Raw genomic sequence first — 22,054 nt, 5'->3', positions numbered from 1 at the left:
CAGATTACATACCTCAGGCATAAGGGTTTGTAAGTACTGACACACAGTACTGTATGGTACACACTTAAAACTCATCTGGGTTGCCATACCTCTGTGTCCTGTATGCATGTCTGATGTGTGTGTGGGTATGAATGTAACATGCCCTCGGTCATATGTGCGTTACAGGATATAAGTGCGTATCTAGCAACATGTATAGACTAGTACAGCAGTATGCCACCTATATTCATGAATGTGCACATATTGTAGGCAGGGGGTTTTCATCAACAACTAGTGTGGTATACTGGTAATACTGTAACTGGACTTTACAATCATTGCAATGGATTACATATTTCGTTATGCATTAGCTTGATATATACCTCCTGTGGCTAGGTGGTGCATTGTGTCGCATACAGTGTGCCATGTATTGTTGCATAGTCTTACATAGTGGTTTCTCTTTGTTGCTGTGCAGAAAATGTTTAAATATATAGAGTGTGTCAGGCACTGTCAGGCAGTTGTGGGTTGAGCACTGATATGTGGTATTGAAAGTGTGTATCCTCTGACAGACAATAATTTGCTATTTATGGCAGTTCAGTGATATCTGTACTGTAGAATGTTGTGTTCCACATGACTTGTTCACACATATTGTTTCATTGTCTTCCAGGGTCATGGCCCACCATCGCAATCCTGCCTATAGTCATGCAGAGGATGAGATATTAACCAACTGTCTCATCCAACAGTACACCCTGCTATTTTCAAGAACCAGCCAGGACCAGCATGAGTGGACTGCGCTGTGGCAAGATGTTGTCCGTAGGATAAATGACATAGGCATGCATAACCGGATATATGAGCAGGCACGACATCACTGCAGTGATTTACTTAGACATGTCCGGCAGTGTGCATCTGATGTCCGTAGGCAACAGCTTGCCACAGGTGGTGGAGTTGCCACCCATCCCCCCTTACCAGAGTGGAGGAGCTGCTCCTGAGCCTGGGGGCTCCCGGCCAACAACAACAACAGCACACATGCATCATCATGGAGGCTGGAGCCCCCCAGTAAGTTCACATGGAGCGTGCAGGTAAGATGGCATATCTGTAGACTACTGTTACCTCTATTGTTAGATCATGCATATGTGAGATGTGTACTGTGTAGTTAGAAGATGTGGAGCCTGGTGTTGTTAAATACTGATAATTTGGAACATGATGTGTAGGCCTGTGACTGTCAACCATTGTGCTACTGTAAGATTGCAAACCACAGTAGCAACGCCACAGTTGTTGCCACTGACAAACTGTTTCATATCCTTGTAGGTCCCTCTGGTGTCACAGCAAGGCAGCAGACCCATGCTGGTGAGTGTGTTCTACATTTAATATTGGTAATAAAATGTGCATGTCATAGGTGAGGTGTAGGACATGTGCACATGTAACACGCCTACTCATAATGCATGCTGTGCATGTTTGCTGTGAGACTATGCACATCTCATTAACGTGAGTGGCTGCCTCAAACACATGCAATACACAGAGCATCCCAAACAATTGTGGCCACACTATAGTGGACATTGGATAGGCAGTCGATACACATGCACACGACATACACAACTCCATCATACGCCATACATGTTAATATGCTACACATGGCGTATTCAGACACATGCTGTAAGGTCACACTCCAGTATCCCAAATGTCATCCACACAGCACACATAATATACCTCAGGGGTAGAGGCCTATCATGGGGCAGTGCGACACTCTTCAACACACAACACATACATGTTAGGCAATGCTCCCTATTGGGCACCTTACAAACCCATGTAACAACTGGCTGTTAAATGGTGAATGAAGCCATGGTACTGCAGTTCAGGTACAGCATGATAGGTGCCGGTCTGGCACACATATGTAGCCTTGAGTGACCACATGATGCTGCATGATGATGGCTCATGGTACAACACGCCATCCAGTTACAGTAACCACAGTACTACGCATAGCATTCATTGCTATACACCTCAATGTTGTGTGTGTGCAAATATATGCACCTATACACAATATGCATAGCAATCACCATTTGCACAAAGTGACACATATATGTCTTGTAATGCTATTGAGTGTATAGTCACATGACACACATTGGGTATGTGTGATGTTTAATGTTGCAGTTGTGTTGTAGCATGCCATGTCATGGCTGGCATTGGCATGTCCACAATATGTTCTACACTCACCATAACTACTGTACAATGGCTATGTTGAGCAATGGTATTCCATCAAGTATACACGCACCACTCATCCTGTGTGTATACATAGCATGCATGAGCTAAACCTGTGTCCACAATTATCTGCTAAAGACAAATATGCTCTAATCAGTAACAGATATCTATGTGACACACACATAAACATTTAGCCATGGTATGTATACCTGTGAGTGATGGTGCACAGCGCATTGAAGAGCTTGTAATACTTGCACAGCAATGTTGTGTCCAAGTACACATTGCATTCCAGGGTGAGGCCAATCACTGAACAACAACACAAATGCATCAAAGCCATGTATACGTTATTAACAAGGACTGTCTACACTCGCACTGCATGCTGTTGAGCAACACACGTCCTGCATGCTGACACGTGTGATATGACTGTTTGTCTTGTGATACTGTACTCCGCCATCAACCGCTATTGGGTATGTTTTGGATTGCTGGTGGTGTTTGAGTGTCTCTGCTTTAGTGAGGAGTGTATTTGTGTGCATGTGTGCATGTGTGCATGTGTTCATGTGTTCATGTGTGCATGTGTGCATGTGTGCATGTGTTCATGTGTGCATGTGTTCATGTGTTCATGAGTGCATGTGTGCATTTGTGCATGTGTATATGTGTGTATGTGTTCATGTGTGCATGTGCGCATGTGTGCATGCGTGCATTTGTTCATGTGTTCTGACATCATGTACAGGTCGTAAAGTGTGTTTCCTGTCTTCTTCTCACAGGTGCTGAGGTTGGGCTGGTTCACTGCAGCAGGGAACCTGATGTCACTGACTCAAATAGTGATAATGAGGATAGGTGTGTTGAGGCACAGGCATGTTTGCCAGGTTCTGTTGTTGGGCCACCAATCGACAGTACATAGCAGTCCACCCCATCTATGCACACAGTCATACTGCCAATACATCCCTCATCACCAATGCCCTTAGCTGAGGGACAGTCTACAGTCGGCAATGGCCAGGAAAGTGTGGTACCTATGGCACATGCATCTAGACACAGCAGCCATATCCGGAGGTCTGGAACGGTACTGCATAGGCAGATGTCCAGGGGTTCTTGTCAGAGCAATGCTGGTCATCACTCCCCTGGCAGACGTGCCACAGGCCTTACAACCTCACGCATGTTCCAGGCTGTCATGGAGGCACAGGCACATATGGAATGGTACACCAGACAGGGACTAAGGGCACAGAGGGCACATAACACCTCTTTAAATGACAGTATCCATGACCTAGCAGGTGCCATCTGTAATTACACTGAGGTCATGGATAGACATTGGGGTGAGACATTAGATGTCCTCCGCAATGTCATGTCCATGTGTCAGGACAGTGCAGGATGGGTGAGACATCGATGTGGATGTATGCCGGCAACATCAGCAGCTGGCAGTCGCCGGGGACGTCCCTCAAGTCAAAGCCACTCCCCTAGTGCCAGTACCAGCCCCAGCAATGTTGGGGTGGGCTGTCCATAGACCGTCCTAGAAGACCACGTGCACGTGGCTCTGGACAGTCCCAGCAGGAACCTGGGTCTATTTATTTTATTTATTTTACATTTGTTGACCGGGCTAGTCTAGCTGGAGAAATTTCCATTTTCAGTAGCGGCCCGGGGAGAAAAGCTCCACAGAGTGAGATACATACAGCAAAACTATCAAACCAAAATAGACTAATGATAATAATAACAGTAATAGTAATATTAGAGTTAGTAATAGGGTTTGCAATGAAAAACAAAAACTAGTAAACCCTTCAATGTAAAGTACTACTACAGGAGTTAATTCCTATGACACACAATACTATCTACATGACATTGTACAAATTGAGAAATAGAAGGAAGAAAAAAGAAAAAAGCTCATTAGATAGTAAATAAAGGAAAGTATGTACTGAAAGTAGAGTGAAAAGAGAGTATGGGAAAAGATAGGGATTAAATGTTGAAAAAAGCAAACAATACAGATAACAGGTAGAGAAGTAGTGGGGGAGAAGAGAAGACAAATAGTGAGAAGTGTAACAAGGAGTAAGAGAGATAGTTTTATTTAGTTAGTCATAGTGAAAAGCTAATCAGGTTTACTACATGAACAAAGCCAGTGATTTTGGAAATGCAGTTTAATATTTTGTTTGAAAAGAGGCAATGATGTAATCTTTGTTATGTTAGTAGGTAACAAATTCCATTTTGTCCCTACAGCATTGGTAAATAGAGAATCACCAGCATAATTATTTGATTTTATAGAACTTATCAGAAGTTTACTGGAGGAGCGGAGAGAGTTGAGATTTTTATAGGGGATTATGAGTTGTGAGAGTATTGGGGTATTATTAGGTTGGTACAAGATTTTATGGGCAATGCAGAGTTGATGGATTATCAGATAGTTCTGAAACTCAGGCCAGCCTAAAAGTTTTAAGTTTAGACAATGATGTGTTTTATATGGGTTACCGGTAGCAAAGCGGGCAATGTTGTTATAGCAGGTTGCCAGTTTGTGAAGGCTTGTTTTTTTGAGATTAGTGAAGATAGGTGAAGCATATAGAAGAGTAGAAATAAGATGTGAGTGAGCGATCCTTGTTCTAGTCGAAGGTGTAAGAAAAGGTCTAATTCGATATAGAGATCCTATCTTTCTGTTAACTAGTTTTATGGAGTTGTTAATGTGTAGGTCAAATGAGAGATTATTGTCAATTGTAATACCTAACAATTTAGTTGATGTGTCAGGTGAGATGATAGTGGCGCTGTTGGAAGAGATAGAGAAATGTAAGGGGGAGGTCCTGCATGTGGGGGTAAAAAGAAGAAGTTTGTTTTTTTTCGCATTTAGTAAGAGGAAACAACTAGAGAACCATGTTTCTACGGTATTGAACACTGTTTGGGTGAGAGAGATACGTTCTGGGGTAGAAGATGCTGAGCAGATAAGCGTAGAGTCGTCAGCGTATTGAATGCAGGTTGCTTGAGGGATTATTGTTTGAAGATCGTTAATGAAGAGGGAGAAGAGAAGTGGACCAAGGATAGAGCCTTGTGGAACACCAATGGTAACAGGCAAGAGAGAAGAGGTGTGGTTATCTCAGAGAACAGCTTGTTTTCTATTTGTGAGGTAAGATTTGAACCATTTAATGGCTGGGATATCGAGTGAGAGGGATTCAAGAGTATTAAGTAACAAGGGGTGGTTAACCATATCGAATGCTTTGGACAGGTCAATGAAGAGGGCAGAAGAGAGTAAGTTGTTGTTGCGGTTCTGATTAATAGTATCTACAAAAGAAAGCAGGGCAGTGGTGGTACTGTGATGTGGTCTAAAGCCATGTTGACAGTTTGCTATTATGTTGTGATGAGAGAGATATTGTACAAGTTGAAGGTGGATACATTTTTCCATGATCTTAGCCAAAGGTGAGAGGAGAGCAATGGGCCTATAGTTAGCATAGTCAGTTGAGTGTCCACCTTTGTGTAGTGGGATAATATGAGAGACCTTCCAAATTTCAGGGATGATTCCTTCTTTGATTGTCCTATTTATGAGAATAGATATAGGATAAGCAATAACCTTGGCAGCCTTTTGAAGAAAAAGAGATGGGAGCTTATCGGCAGAGGGGTACACGGTTTTAGTTTTAGAAGAAGTTTGTGAATGTACGATGTAGAGATAGGTTGTAGTGAAAATTTAAAGGAGGAGTTAGTTTGGTTACTAGGTGGACAGAAGTTGTTGGCATTAAGTTGTTTAGCTAGAGTTTGAATAGTTTCTGTGAAGAAAGAGTTAAAAGCATCTGCAGTCTGTTGTGGTGTATCAGGGTCTGCATTTAGTGGGGAAGGTGTTTTGGAAGTTCCTGGGGAGAGGAGTTTATTGACTGAGGACCAGAATAGTTTTGAATTATTAAGATGAGTTTGTTGTAGTTCGATATAGAATTTCTTTTTGTCGGTTATCACTGCCTTTTTAGTTAGATTTCTAAGCTGTTGGAAGTTTAGAAGATCAGTGTTAATTCTGTGGGATCTCCATCTAGCCCAGACTTTATTTCTAGTGAGAATGAGCTTTTTAGTTTCATTGGACAGCCAAGGAGCCGTATTAGATTTCATTCTAATAATACATTCAGGAGCATGTTTGTCAAGAATGGATAAAAACATTTTGTTAAAATGTAATACTGCATTTTCAAGAGGAAGTGTTTTTAAGGGGTTCCAGTTACATGCCCTGAGTTCAGTTTGAAATAGGTCCAGATTAAAATGTTTGGAGGTGCGTATTTTTCTAGTAATGTGGGGGTTTAGCCAATCAGCTTTTTCTCTTGTAATAAAAGTTAGAGTGGTCACTGATATCGTCTGGCAAGGTTCCTAATTTGTAATTATTTTTTACTCTGTTTATAAGTATCCAGTCTAGAATGCTTTCTCTTTTAGTATGTTTATCGAGCCTAGTAGTCGAGGTGATGGTTTGGGTGAAACCATGTAGGTTGATATGAGATGAAGGGTTTTCTTCATTAATACTATTCCTGTCTATGTTCAGGTCACCTAGTATGATAGTTTCCTGAGGATAAGTGGCTGATATGTAACTAAGATAATCTTCAAGGGTTGGTATATTGTTACCAGGAGGCAGGTACATACAGATGATATTAAGGGATTTTTTGGAATTTAATTGGAGTTTGATCATGATAGCTTCTATCCTGCTATCTTGAGTTGGTAAGGCTGGAAGGGTAGTGATATTTAGATGATTTCTAAAAAGAATTGCAACACCACCACCTTTTCTTTTGGGACGGTCGAGTCTTACTATATTGTAGCCTTGGGGAATAATCTCAGTGTCTTTAGTGCTAGGTTTTAGCCATGTCTCTGAGAGGCAAAGAATATTAAATGAGTGTGTGTGAAGGAGGGCATGTAGGTATGGTACTTTGTTGTTTAAACTTTGGGTATTCAGATGTCCTATTAAGAAGCTATTATTGGTTTTAGGCATAGGCACCAGGGGGGAGGGGAGAGAAGGGCCAGGGTTAGGATGGATGTCTAGTGTACATATGTCTACCTCTGAGGATAGTACTCAGTCTGGCTCAGTACCTGATACTGTCAGTAGCACCCCTGCCAGGCACAGGTACTGTATCCATGGCCAGAGACGGTGATCTGTAATGCCTGGCAGGTACAGTCTGCGGCTGTCCCACAAATCCCTGTATATGGCAGCCACATGGTGGAACTGTGTGCATGCAGACACACACACACACACACACACACACACACACACACACACACACACACACATAAACCAGACACCTAGGGCTAACACATACCCGCACACATTACATCAACATTGACCCATACCAGTACTATTGGCCCTCACACACACACACACACACACACACACACACACACACACACACACACACACACACACACACACACACACACACACACACACACATGTCAATTGTATGGCTCAATGTAGGCCTCTGGCAAACCAACAACACACTCTGTGCATATGATGAAACCTGTGCCACTTCCTGTCATCTGTAACATTGATGCAGGAACAGGCTAACATGGTGCTGATGCACAGGGTGACTTTATGGCAGTATAGCAATGTTAGCATGTTGTCAGCAGTAAAGTGTAATGTTATCCTTGGAGGTGTAGCTGAGCAGGCATGATGCATTAAAGCTATGATTGTCAATGTAGTATTGTTTACACCAGTGTTAATCCCAATAGTGTATTGTCCACCTACTTGCCACTTGGCTGATGTGTGTAATATTGGCAGCATGTGTTAGAGAGTGGACCATACGTGTGGGATGTGTGCAGCACAGGTTTGCAGGTGTACATTTGTGAACATGGTGGAAGTGCACTGTCTGCATATACGTGCATAGTGGACACATGGGCAGGGTGACATGCCCTATATTACAGAGTGTTAACACTCCATAGTTTCTATTGGTGGCCAGTATGCATTGTACTACACACATTTTGGAACTTGGGTACACATGTGTGTATGACATGGTTTGACACTGTGCTGTGGGTGATACTGTTACTATCTGTCATTGGTTTGCATTCTGGTAGTATACATAACCTCTACAGCCTGACCATAAACAATTGTTAGATGATGTCTTGACAACTGACACACAGATGTAGGACACACAGTAACATTTGTACCCTTCAGGAACTATACTATGCCAGTAACCAGTGGTGTTCACTTGCACCCATTCCTGGGACCACTTCTGATTGCCATATAGCTCACTTAGGTACAAGCAAACACAGTAGGGATATGTCCGTCCACATCTGGGAATGTATACTGTGGCCTGTAATGCATTCTCTAGATGACACACACATCCTCCACAAGGGTATCATATGGACAGATACCTGTTGTCAAACCCATGCTGTAAAACTATAAGCCAACTAAAGCATGGTCATCCACCTTTACAAAACATAGTATCCCCACAGTACCACATAAGTAGTAGCCCCCAACATGTTGACAGGTACTGATGTGTACATACAGCCAAGTGTTACATCATCTCTCCTTTGGTAATCACATTTCCAAAGGTATTTTGAAATCCCTCAGTGAATCACATAAGCAATAAGGGGTCTGCATGCATATCCACAAAGGTTGTTGTACACTTATAATGAATAGCCATTACTGACAGACTTTGCTGCATTTTAACTGGTCTGAAATTTACCACTCACACTATTCAATAGAAACCATAATGAGTGTGCGTGACACGGATGATCTAGGCCAGGGATCACTGCAGTGGCTGGGATTGTCACAAGCATACAGATGTGACCTAAGGTCTGGAAAGTGGCAGCACACTCTGGCAAAGATAACAGATGTGTTCATGGAGAAAGCAGGGTTCCCACCTCTGAAATAAATGAGGTCACATGTATGTATATGTATTTGCCACACAGCTACCTGATGTGCAATGCACATACTGTTGTCATTGTGATATGTCGTACAGTAGTAAAAGCAAAACCCACAACACAGTGACTAACTGTGTCACACACATAGAGCACACACACACTCACCAAATGTAGGATTCAAACCCCTACCTAACTACTTTATGATACTAAAGCAGTACGCATTTACACAATGCACTATACACATTATTGGGAGCTTTCTTTTGCACAGGTATATTTGTAGGATGGTGACATCATCAGACTTGACAAAGATAAGTATTCCACTTTTAAGGTGTTGTAGTTGTCTCCAAAAAGGTTGCTCCTCTACAAGGAGATACACACACAATCATACAGTTGTCAAGTGCAGGATTCAAACCCCTACCTAACTACCTTATGATATTAGAGCATTATGCATTTACACAATGCACTATACACATTACTGGGAGTTCTTATTTCCACAGGTATATTTGTAGAATGGTGACATCATCAGACTTGACAAAGATAAGTATACCACTTTTAAGGTGTTGTACTTATCTACAGAAAGGTTGCTCTTCTAACAAGGAGACACACACACACAGTCATACAGTTGTCAAATGCAGGATTCTAGTCCCTACTTAATTACCTTATGATACTAGAGCAGTATGCATTTACACAACACACTATACACATTACTGGGAGTTTTCCTTTCCACAGGTATATTTGTAGGATGTTGACAAAGATAAGTATACCACTTTTAAGGTGTTGTAGTTGTCTCCAAAATGGTTGCTCTTCTACAAGGAGATTCACACATACATAGCTGTCAAGTGCAGGATTCAAACCCCTATCTAACTACCTCATGATACTAAAGCCATATGTATTTACACGAGGTGCTATACATATTACTGGGAGTTCTTCTTTCCACAGTGAGGCCCTTTTGTAGGATGTCCACATCTTCAGTAGTTTTGATTATGGCTCCTAGTTTGCAGTCATCTGGAAACTTCATTAGCCACAGACCTTCCATGTTAAAGTTTACTTCAGGGAAGTAGATTCCAGACAGGACAGTACCCAGGACTGAAACCTGTGGTACTGCACTTGTCTCTGGTCTAATGTCGTACTTGGAGTCTGCTACTTTCACAGTGTGTGTTCTGTCAGTTAGCCAGTTGGCATCCCATCTTGTGACATAGCAATTTATACCTAGTTTAGTGGGTTTATCTATAATTCCAGAGTGGGGGGTGGTGTTGAAAGCCATGGCAAGATCTACATAGGCTGTGTGAACCATCTTTCCCTTGTCTACGGTTCTGGTGACTGCTTCAATGATGTCTATCAGGTTTAGGAGACATGAAAAAACAGAGTGCGAACAAATCCAATAAGCCAAAGCCTTAACGCAATTTAATATTCAACTTTCAAAAAAACAGCGTTTTCGCTACTAAAAACATGTAGCTTCATCAGAGGCAAACAAACACAGAAAAAGGCGCCAAACCAAATTTATAATAGTGGCTGCCTAATTAAAATCAGCTGAAGTATGTTACATCACTTCTTTCGTAGCTGGCATATCAACAAGTGCTTATAACTAAAGCACAATGTGTCAGTAACTGTAACATCATCAAACAGGTTTTAAAAACCATTTACACATACACTCCTTAATAAAAAATAAATTAATGCATAATAAAGAAATATACATGTTATAAAAATTCTTAAACAGTTATTTTGTTTTTATATAAAAAAATCTGTTAAAGAAATTTACTAAAATTCATAATGAATATTTTGAATTCTTTGCCTAAGGCATTTAAATTTATGTATAAGTAAACCCAATTTATGTATGTAAGTAAAAGACATACTGTATATCAGAAATTGATTCTAACCTGGACTGTGCATTGAATATAAGACCAGGATAATGATACCAAAATAAAGGGTATAGAAAAAGGAATTAGGGGATAAAGTAAAACCAAACTATAGATAACATAATCAATCAGCGGAGGTAAGATCTATATTTCAATACCGGCGAAATATTGCAGCTCTCATTTAAGCCAGGTGTGTTAAATGCATCTAATTTGAGCTGCCATTGCAGTTCCAAAATTTCTAAAAGTAAAGAAATAGGGCCTCCCCTGATAGATTTGTATTTACAATCAATCCCCATAAATACAAAGCTATGTCCTAAATTAGAGGAAACATGCTTCGCAAGAGCATTTTCACATTTGTTGTTCCTTATTGCATATATATGCTGGTATATGCGCTCCCTGAATTTTCTGTCCGTCTTTCCAACATAGAAAGACGGACAACAGACACAGAGAGCGACATATATAACAGATTTTGTGTTACAGTCAATTCTACTGTTTATCCAATATTTGTTGTTTCCAATAACAAATGAGCTCCCTGTACGCACAACATGACACCAGTTGCATGTCCCACAAGTAAAACATCCCTTTGTTTTTTGGAATGGTTTGACTAAACTTGATGTTTGCAGTAATTCCTTAATATTTTGACCTCTTCTAAATGTAATCTTTGGTTTCTCACCTAGTTTTTCAACCAAAAATGAATTATTGGTGATAAAGTACCAATTCTTATAGATGATATCTGATATTTCTTTAGAACTTAAGGAAAAAACTGTGGAAAAGGACAAAGAAAAATCCCTTAAAGGTTCCTCAGTGCATGTGACAGGTAAAATATCAAAATTTACCCCTTCTGTTAGTGTATCTTGCTGGTTACCTGTAACAGGTCCTTTATCAGAAATAAGGGGAGAAAATGTACCATTCATTCTTTTGTTGGTAACTTCCAAAATCACTTCATCAATAGTTGAAAGAGGGTAACCCCTGTCTAAGAAAAATTTTTTAAGTAACATGCACTCTTCCTCAAAATCTTTCAATTCACTACAAATCCTCGCTGCTCTTATTAATTGCCCTTTAACAATAGCTTTTTTCAATTTGTATGGATGGGCACTTGTGTAGTGTAGGAATGAGTTAATGTAAGTTTCCTTACGAAAAATGGATGAAGTGAACCTATTATTTATTATGTCCTTCTTTAACTTAACATCTAAGTAGTCTATCTCATGGTTGTCAAACTTAGAAGTAAACCTTAGAAATGTTGTAGTACTATTAAAGAATTCCACCAAAAGACGTGCCTCTTCTTCGTTGCCCTTGAACAGGATGAAGATGTCGTCAAGGTATCTTGTGTAAAAACTAATCTTGTTTTTACATAAAGGGTTGTTTAGAACAAAATTCCTCTCCCAGTGTGCCATGAACAAGTTGGCAACAATGGCACCACAAGGAGACCCCATGGCAACGCCTTGTTTCTGGATAAAGAAATCTTTACCAAAAACAAAGAAATTAGAGGATAACACTATATCCAGTAATTCTGTGATGTTATTAATGACTTCCCTTGGTGTTTTGAATTCCGACAGTAGTAACTCCAGCCACTCTATAGCCTCCAAATGGGGTATAGAAGTATATAAGTCTACAACGACTGTGACGAAGTTAAATTCACTGTCGAAAGGTACATTATTAATATTTTCTAAGAAACTCCATGAGTCCCTGCAAATACTTGGAATATATTCCAAGTATTTATTTAATAGGGAATCAATGTATTTGGCTGCTGGGTAGGAGATGGAGGACCTTCCGTCTACCAATGCCCTCATGGGTGGGTCCCCAAGATTCTTATGAATCTTGGGTATCCCAAACATGACTGGTATTCTAGGTTGAGTAATATTAATATACTCAAAGGTCTCAAGGTCAATCCTCCCCTCAATAAAAAGATCCCTAAAATACCCCTTAGTCCTATGAATACTAGTATTCATCTCATTAAGTGATGAGTGACTATATGCTTGTGTATCCAAAACTTGGGACATTTTTTCATTGTACAAGTCATGTTCAAAGACAACTAGTCCCCCACCCTTGTCAGGTTTCATAACCCTGACAGATGATTCCTTAAGCTGGTTTAAGGCCTGCAATTGTTCAGTTGTTATGTTGAAAGTGCTTTTATTCAAGCCTCTGGTATTAAGTAAATGCCTGATATCTAATTCACATGCGTTTTCAAAAATACGCAAGCCTACATGTAGTGGGGGATTGAAGATGCTAGGAAGTTTAATAGCTGGCCTTTCTACATCATAAGAGTTGTTAAACAGTAGCTTTAAATTAAGCTTCCTAACATAGCACTTCAGGTCAATAAGAACCTTAGCCACATCAAAATTTCTTGATGGAACAAAGTTATAGCCTAAAGAGAGCAACTCAATTAGTTCTGGTTCAAAAGACAGTGATGTAAAATTATAAATGGTAAAATCACCTTTTTTGTTTTTAACTATACTAGGGCCAATATTACTTCCTAAAGAACTAGCAACAACTGTTATTTCTTCCAATTCCTGTTCTTTTTCCTCCCCTGGTTCAGGTTCGCTTTCCTAAAAATGTGTATTCCCATTATTTGATGAATTATTCTTTGGGATGTTGGTATTGGGGTATGGGACCTCATTAGGACCTCCTTTGTTCTTATTTCTACTACTTCTACGTAGTGCATTAGAGTAGGTTGTGGAAGTTGTAGCTTCCTCCTCATCTAGAATTTGTATATCAGTATCTAAATCCTTGTCATGACTAGAAGCCAAGTCGTCTTCCTGAGTACCTGGCTTGGATAATTTAGGGTCACATGTATGTATATGTATTTGCCACACAGCTACCTGATGTGCAATGCACATACTGTTGTCATTGTGATATGTCGTACAGTAGTAAAAGCAAAACCCACAACACAGTGACTAACTGTGTCACACACATAGAGCACACACACACTCACCAAATGTAGGATTCAAACCCCTACCTAACTACTTTATGATACTAAAGCAGTACGCAGTTACACAATGCACTATACACATTATTGGGAGCTTTCTTTTCCACAGGTATATTTGTAGGATGGTGACATCATCAGACTTGACAAAGATAAGTATTCCACTTTTAAGGTGTTGTAGTTGTCTCCAAAAAGGTTGCTCCTCTACAAGGAGATACACACACAATCATACAGTTGTCAAGTGCAGGATTCAAACCCCTACCTAACTACCTTATGATATTAGAGCATTATGCATTTACACAATGCACTATACACATTACTGGGAGTTCTTATTTCCACAGGTATATTTGTAGAATGGTGACATCATCAGACTTGACAAAGATAAGTATACCACTTTTAAGGTGTTGTACGTATCTACAGAAAGGTTGCTCTTCTAACAAGGAGACACACACACACAGTCATACAGTTGTCAAATGCAGGATTCTAGCCCCTACTTAATTACCTTATGATACTAGAGCAGTATGCATTTACACAACACACTATACACATTACTGGGAGTTTTCCTTTCCACAGGTATATTTGTAGGATGTTGACAAAGATAAGTATACCACTTTTAAGGTGTTGTAGTTGTCTCCAAAATGGTTGCTCTTCTACAAGGAGATTCACACATACATAGTTGTCAAGTGCAGGATTCAAACCCCTATCTAACTACCTCATGATACTAAAGCCATATGTATTTACACGAGGTGCTATACATATTACTGGGAGTTCTTCTTTCCACAGTGAGGCCCTTTTGTAGGATGTCCACATCTTCAGTAGTTTTGATTATGGCTCCTAGTTTGCAGTCATCTGGAAACTTCATTAGCCACAGACCTTCCATGTTAAAGTTTACTTCAGGGAAGTAGATTCCAGACAGGACAGGACCCAGGACTGAAACCTGTGGTACTGCACTTGTCTCTGGTCTAATGTCGTACTTGGAGTCTGCTACTCTCACAGTGTGTGTTCTGTCAGTTAGCCAGTTGGCATCCCATCTTGTGACATAGCAATTTATACCTAGTTTAGTGGGTTTATCTATAATTCCAGAGTGGGGGGTGGTGTTGAAAGCCATGGCAAGATCTACATAGGCTGTGTGAACCATCTTTCCCTTGTCTACGGTTCTGGTGACTGCTTCAATGATGTCTATCAGGTTTAGGAGACATGATCTGCCTTTTACAAACCCAACATGGTTGTGGTCCAGTGTTTGGAGATTACCAATGTCTTTTTTTATAAGTTATATGATGATACATTCCATGGCCTTGCAGGGCAGGCTCATCAGGCTAATGGGCCGCTAGATCCTGAGGTCCATGTTGGCTCCCCCTTGTGTAGTGGGATAACCGTCGCTGTGTGTCATTCAGCAGGCACAAAACCTGAGGTGAGGCTATGATTGAACATGGTACATAGATGTGGTGCCTGTTCGTTCTGTAGTTTGTGTAGACCACAGCCTGGGATGTTATCTGGTCCCATGGATGCTGTGTTCCTGGCTTTGGAGTGTGTTTTTTACCTCTGCAGCCGTGATGACAGCAACTTTGCAGTCTTCCATTATAGAGATGTGCTCTTTCATGGGTGAGCGGGGGTAAAGTTAGCACTGATCCTATCTGCCAGGATGTTGGCAATATCAGTTGTGTCTGTATATTTAGTGCCATTGTGCTGTAACTCAGAGCAGATCTGGGTGTTGCCATTGAGATTCTTGACATAGCTATAGAATGCTTTGTGGTTGTCTTTAGAATCAGTGTCGATTTTGTTTTCATAACTAGCTTTGGAGGATTTTATCATGAATCACAGCTTCTTACTGATGTGGACCATGGAGCTCCTCCCCTCATGGGATTTTACCCTGTTTTGCAACAGTAATTTCCTTCTGTTGTGCAGTTTATTTATGGCAGGGGAACACCAGATTGTCTTCCTTATCTTGGAGGTTAGCGTCTTGGTTCTGTTTTGGATAGCACAATTTATACAGTCATGTAAGTGCTTATGAAGTGCAATTGTGAAGGACTCAGTAGTCGTAACTGTATTGTCCATCTGCATGGGTGTCCTGCAGTTCAGCACTTCTGTCTTAAGAAGCATGACGTTGGCTTCGGAGACATTGTTTAACATGGTTTCTTTAATGGGGGCATGGGTCCAGAATTTGGATATGTAGGGTGATTAGCTTATGGTCAGATGGGACCAATGAGGTGCTGACGTCAGGTGTGGAACACCGGTCATGCAGGAAAAACCAAACCCCGTAACCAACACAAATAACCACAAAGTGAGCTAAATGCTACTCATTGCCAGAAGTCTCAGCCTCCAGATGCACACACTCGAGGCACTTCTCATTATGGAGAATATTGATATCTGTGCAGTATCGGTAACCTAGTTCAAGGCTCCAGACAGCACACCAGCACTACCAGGATACTACTCATTCCATACCTTCCAGCATCAGAACCTGAATCATAGCACATAGGGTGAGGATGTATCCATATTCATCAAGGATACCTACACCTCTCTCTACATGCTCTCTACAGGATATTTCACTCTGGGTGCACAGCAATGTTCTTCACACTCCTAAGGGGTGGGGCCATGAAAACCCCTTGGCATTCATGCTCTATGAGCCTGACAAGTGTGTTCTACAAGGCAAAGGAGCCAATCATAATGGAAGTCAACAATACAGAGATTGGGAACCTTCACACAGTTAAGCACCCACAGTTTGGCTTGGTCAAAGGCAGACTGCACCTCCTGAACTGGGAGGATTTCTTTGACAGTTACCCAGGCTATGGATGATTGAAATGAGATCCACACAGCCTACCTATGCCTCGCTAAGGCCTTTGACACCATTCCCCAGTCAGGTATCATAGATGAACTCAACAACCTGGCCATGAATCCATACATCACAAGATGGATTGCAAACTGACTCACAGATAGATCCCATACATTACGATTTGCTGGCTACATGTCAGACTCTACACCAGTAACAACTGGTGTCCCACAGGGTTCAGTCCTGGGGCCCCTCCTGTTTGGTATAGACTTCTCAAATGTACATGCCAACAAAGGAGAGTTGTGGTTGACTAAGTTTCCTGGGAACTGTAAAGGTTTTGCCATAATAGATTCCCCGGAAGACAGACATATTCTCCAGAATGGACTCTATGAGACAGATGTGTGGTGTCAGAATCATGGCCTCAACTCACTGTGGAGTAATGCATAGTGATCCTCTTTGTTGAAAACAAAATACCCACAAACTACCACATGGGTGTTACACCCTTAAAAATGACAAGGTGATAAGGGATCTGGAGACACAAGTAGATAGTCATATTTCCTTTGACAACCATGTTGCCAAAGTGATTGGGAGATCCTATGTGGCCCACCTAATCAACAAAGGGTTTGCATCAGGATCCAAAGAGGTAGTGTTGGCACTCTGCTCTTACATCATCAGACTCATCATTGAGTACAATGCACCAGTTTGGATGTACTTGACTTAGCATATCCAGCAGCTGTAGAGACCACATAGGTACCTCACCAAGAGGATTACTGGCCTCAAACAGTTGTGTTATGCAACACAACTGGTAAAACTAAATCTGTTTTTCGTTGCATACCGCCTACTCAGAGGCACTCTCTGCCTAACATATAGAGCCATGTCCAACACATACCTGCTGAACATGCTCCATCTACACATAACAGCATTGAGTCGCCCTACACATTCCAGGGATATGAACCTCATCAGAATGATGAATACAAAATGCTGGTGGGATAGAGTACCATCCCAGACACTTGCCTTATTGTGGAACAGAGTCCCAATGTACATCAGACAGAACCCCTCGCTGACACTCTTCAATTGGAACCTTGATGAGTGGATGGGAAACAGACAGTTCATGCCAGGCATCACATCAGCAGCCCCACTAGAAAGGGGCTTAGGGTACTAACTTTTGGAACTAGGCCTTGGAAGACTACCCAATGGTGTGGTGAAAGGTGCACAACTTGCGTAGGCTGATATATGCCTTCATGGAGATAGTCTACTATATACCTATGGACCTATGTGACAGGTACATGTCTACAGATAGTAGATGTGTACTTCATTGTACAGTCATGTTGTACAGCAGGCACATGGACCACATACACTGTAATGCTTACAGATACTGGTGGCTGTTATGTACAGTGGGAGAGATGTGCACCTCATGTCTTTTGTGGCATTGGGATGTGTGCTGGGTGGGACAGTCCTGGATGGCCCCCTGTCATGGTCACCCTCTTACACACATCACTGCCCATCCATCTGTGGCGTATTATACTATGTTCCCCCTACATATATATATATATATATATATATATATATATATATATATATATATATATATATATATATATATATAGGTACCTAGGTAGGTGATAGGCTATCTGCCTGAAGGCATATATTAGTATGGCCAGAGTGTGCAGCTATCACCACCCATGGAGTTAGTTCCCTAGGCCTCTGTGTAGTAGAGCTGATGAAGTGATCCATGGTGTGACAGTTCACTTTCACATACACTCATCAAGACTTCTCTGGAAGAGTGTCAGTGAGGGTCTCAGCTTAATATTGGTTGGGAGCCTGTTCCAAAGAAAGGGAAGTCTGTGAGTTAGTCATGTATCCCTCCAACATGTTCTATTTAATGTTGTGATGATGATATCCCTAGAGCATGTGGTACAGTGAGCTTTTGTTTACTTCAGTTAGCGCATGTACATCAGTTCTGCATTGGACATGGACCTGTCTGTTGGGCAGAGATCTCCTGAGTAGACAGTATGCAGCAGAGTACATATTGAGTTATATTCAGTCTGGTTGCATGGAGCAACTGTTTGAGGCCAGTAATCCTCTTGTTGAGGTACTTCAGTGTTTTTTCCAGCTGCTGAAGGTGCCTAGTCAGATTCATCGCAAGTGTGTTGTGCTACTCTCTGACGGGTCTGATGACTGATGAGTAGAGGTAACCTCCTTTGACCTACATGCAAAGTCCTTGGCAGTTTGTGGGAACACATAGCATGGTTTTCTAACCACTTTGTGAATATGTTTTTGGAAGTAGAGATGACTATCCACATGTGTCCATAGATCCCTTATTATCACCTCCATATTTAGGGTGTTGGCACCTATGTGGTATTTGTATTACTGTAGCTCGAGGGCATAATTTTTACACCACATATGTCTGACTGAGACCCTTTTTAAGGATGTCTCTGTTGTCCCACACATCGATTATGACAACTATTTTGCAGTCATCCACAAACTTTGCTAAACATAGCCCACGTTTTTTTGACTGTATTTCTGAAAAGTATACACCAGACAGGAGGGGTCCCAGGACTGAGCCATGGGGGACAGCAGTTTTTACCAGCTTGAACAGGAGACCACAATTCTTACCTTGTGGGATCTTTCTGTGCCTCAGTTGGCAATCCATCAGATAGCATACATATTTATGCACTGGTTGTTGATTTTGTGGATACAACATGTGTCTGGGATGTTGGAAGAGGGCTTTCCAAGGTCTATGTGGGACATGTGTAGCTCATTTCATTGATGTATGTCCTGGGTGACTGCCTTGAAAACAGTCTAGCAGGTTTGGGAACCATGATCTGCCCCTGACCAAACCAAAATTGGTAGGGTTGGGTGTTTGTAAGCTCACAATAGCTCTGTTTATGAGTTCCATCATGATGGACTCCATGGCCTTGCAGATCAGGCTTAATAGGCTTATAAGACAATAGTTCATATGGTCTGTTGTGCACCAACACTTGTGGAGTGTGCCAAATGTTGCTGTAACGCATTCAATGGTTTCATATCCTGTAAAGAGGGTGAGTCTCAACAGACTGTTCAGGTGCAGGGTCTGTTTGTTTTGGAGTTCACATATGACACAGCTTGGGAAGCCATGTCATCCCATAGACGCCGTGTTTTTAGGTTTGGAAAGTGCTGTTTAACCATTGTATATGTGATTTCTGAGTTTTCACAGTCTCCAGGTATGATAATGGGCCCTTTTGTCAGTGAAAGGGGGGTAAATATGTATGAACCTGTCTGACAAGATGTAGGCGGCGTCAGTCATGTACATGTATTCATTTACAGTTTGCACTGACTCAGAACATATATGTGTTTACATTGATATTTATGACATTGCGAAATAAAGCTTCATGGTTCTCTATGGACTCTTTGACAATATTTTTGCCAGAACATGGATTGGATAATGTTAGGCGTGCTCATTGTTTATTGATGATACTGATCGCAGATTTATTGGTCTTCTTTAAATTTTCACTTTCTCTGAACAAGTTCAGTACTTGTAGTACATAGTTTGATTATGACAGGGGTCCAATATATTATATGGGTCTGTTTTCATATTACTGGGTGCGCAAGGCAGGATTGGTGAACAGTGAAATGTTTCTGGGGTGAGAACTGCAACTTCCAGATATGTGTGGCCCACTGCTGTACTCAGACATGGCCTAAGTGTGTGAGCATGCCCAGTATGACCTTTCAGTATGTTGTTGACTGACATTTGCTTTGTTTATTGACGTGTGTGAGCATGCCCAGTATGACCTTTCAGTATGTTGCTGACTGAGATTTTCTAAATTTGTTGAAGTGTGTAAGCATGCCCAGTATGGACATATATACTATATGTGTGTGAAAAATCAAGTGTTTTTTTTTTACTTCAGGGCTCACCTTTGTGTTGTACATCGACAGGAAGCATGCTGTACCTGCAGGGCTTACATGAGTCGCTTTGCATAGACTTATCAACATTTCTACATACAGGGGGGACAGCTATTATTTGTACATTTCTACCCAGAGGGGCACACCTGATTGTTACTGTGGGTGTACATTGGATGAGGGGTTCACCTGACACTTATAAACATTTGCTAGGCCTGCACTGCTATGTCAGGTACTCCATTTCAGTCTGTACTGTTGCCTATCATACTGGCTTGAGGCATACGACTGTACTACAGAACTTAGCTTCCAATTTCACGTATATTAGTTTGTGACTTCATAGCCTACCCAACCCACATCACACTGCCTGGCCTGCTGTTATCTGTCTGCATAGGCCTGGGGGGAAGTTCAGAGGGCATGAAACAGCCTTTGTTTGTGCTTGCGTTAGTCTACAATTGCCCTGCTGTGTCTGTGCCAGTGAAATGCTGTCATGGCTTAGTGGTTCAGTACTGTGACTATAGTGCACAGTATCCTGAGTTTGAGCCTTGTCACTGCGTTTTATTTTCCTGCTGGGCAGACCTGACTGGTTAAGGAACAGTAAAGCAGGTGTGAGCGTGTTTAGCCGACTTTGCCTGACTTTGCCCAACGTTGCCCAATGTTGTGCTAGTTTGCGCGGCATGCAGCTCCACGCAATTGTGCTTAAATATGCTAAATAGTGGTAAAATGTGCTTAACACTGCTTTATATTGCTTAATATAGGGTAATCATGCCTCAGGTGGTGCTGCAGGGCTGCCTATGTTGGATGCACATAATACACTCCCTATACATGTTTGAAACAGGTAGTGCCAAGTTAGGCATCCCTTTTATTGTATGTGCGAGTCAGAGAGAGGTGTCATTTCCAGGGTTCCTACTGCGTCAGTGTATGTGCTAAGCATTGCCTCTTTGCCAAGGCCAGGGCATACTGGGCACGCCTCCTTCTGCCTACTGGGGCAGGCTCAGGTTGTTCCTCCTCCGAGTCACGCTGTGCCTGTGCAGGCCTTGGCAATGGTGGGGGGCTGTTTGGCCCTGCCCCACACTGTTCCTGCTGCAGCTGTTTTCGCAGGATCATATTGTGTAGCATGGCACATACTATGACAATTTGGGTATATGTAGTTGGTGAGTACTGCAAGGCTCCACCGGATGTGTCCAGGCACTGGAACCATGACTTGAGCATCCCAAACACACACTCAATAATGTTTCTTGTTTGTGCATGTGCCTCATTATGGAGTTCTTGTTCGGATGTGTGTGCATTTCTGATGGGTGTCATCAGCCACGGCTCCAGTGCGTATCCAGCATCCCCCACAAGGTGACAGTCAGGGATGTCCCCATTGGCAAATCTCTGGTACAGCTGCGTCAGATACCAGATGTGGGAATCGTGATAGCTTCCAGGGCAGCCAGCACACACATTCATTATTATGCCCTGGGCATCGCACATGACCTGGCAGTTGATGGAGAGGAAGCCCGGGTGGTGCTTTGATGTGTATGTGTGTGCAGTCTATTGCACCCACCACCACAAGGTATTCCGCTATTTGGTGGAAAAGACGCATATTGCTAGCCAATACCTCACTGGAGTTGGGGAAATATACATGCTCACTGACATGTGCTGACATGGCATCCAGGAACTTTTGCAGTACCCTGGATG

The sequence above is a fragment of the Protopterus annectens genome, chromosome 2.part2 (genome assembly GCF_019279795.1).
Source record: "Protopterus annectens isolate FY-2018-M chromosome 2.part2, PAN1.0, whole genome shotgun sequence".
Classification (NCBI taxonomy): domain Eukaryota; kingdom Metazoa; phylum Chordata; order Ceratodontiformes; family Protopteridae; genus Protopterus; species Protopterus annectens.
This window is presented reverse-complemented; position numbering follows the sequence as displayed.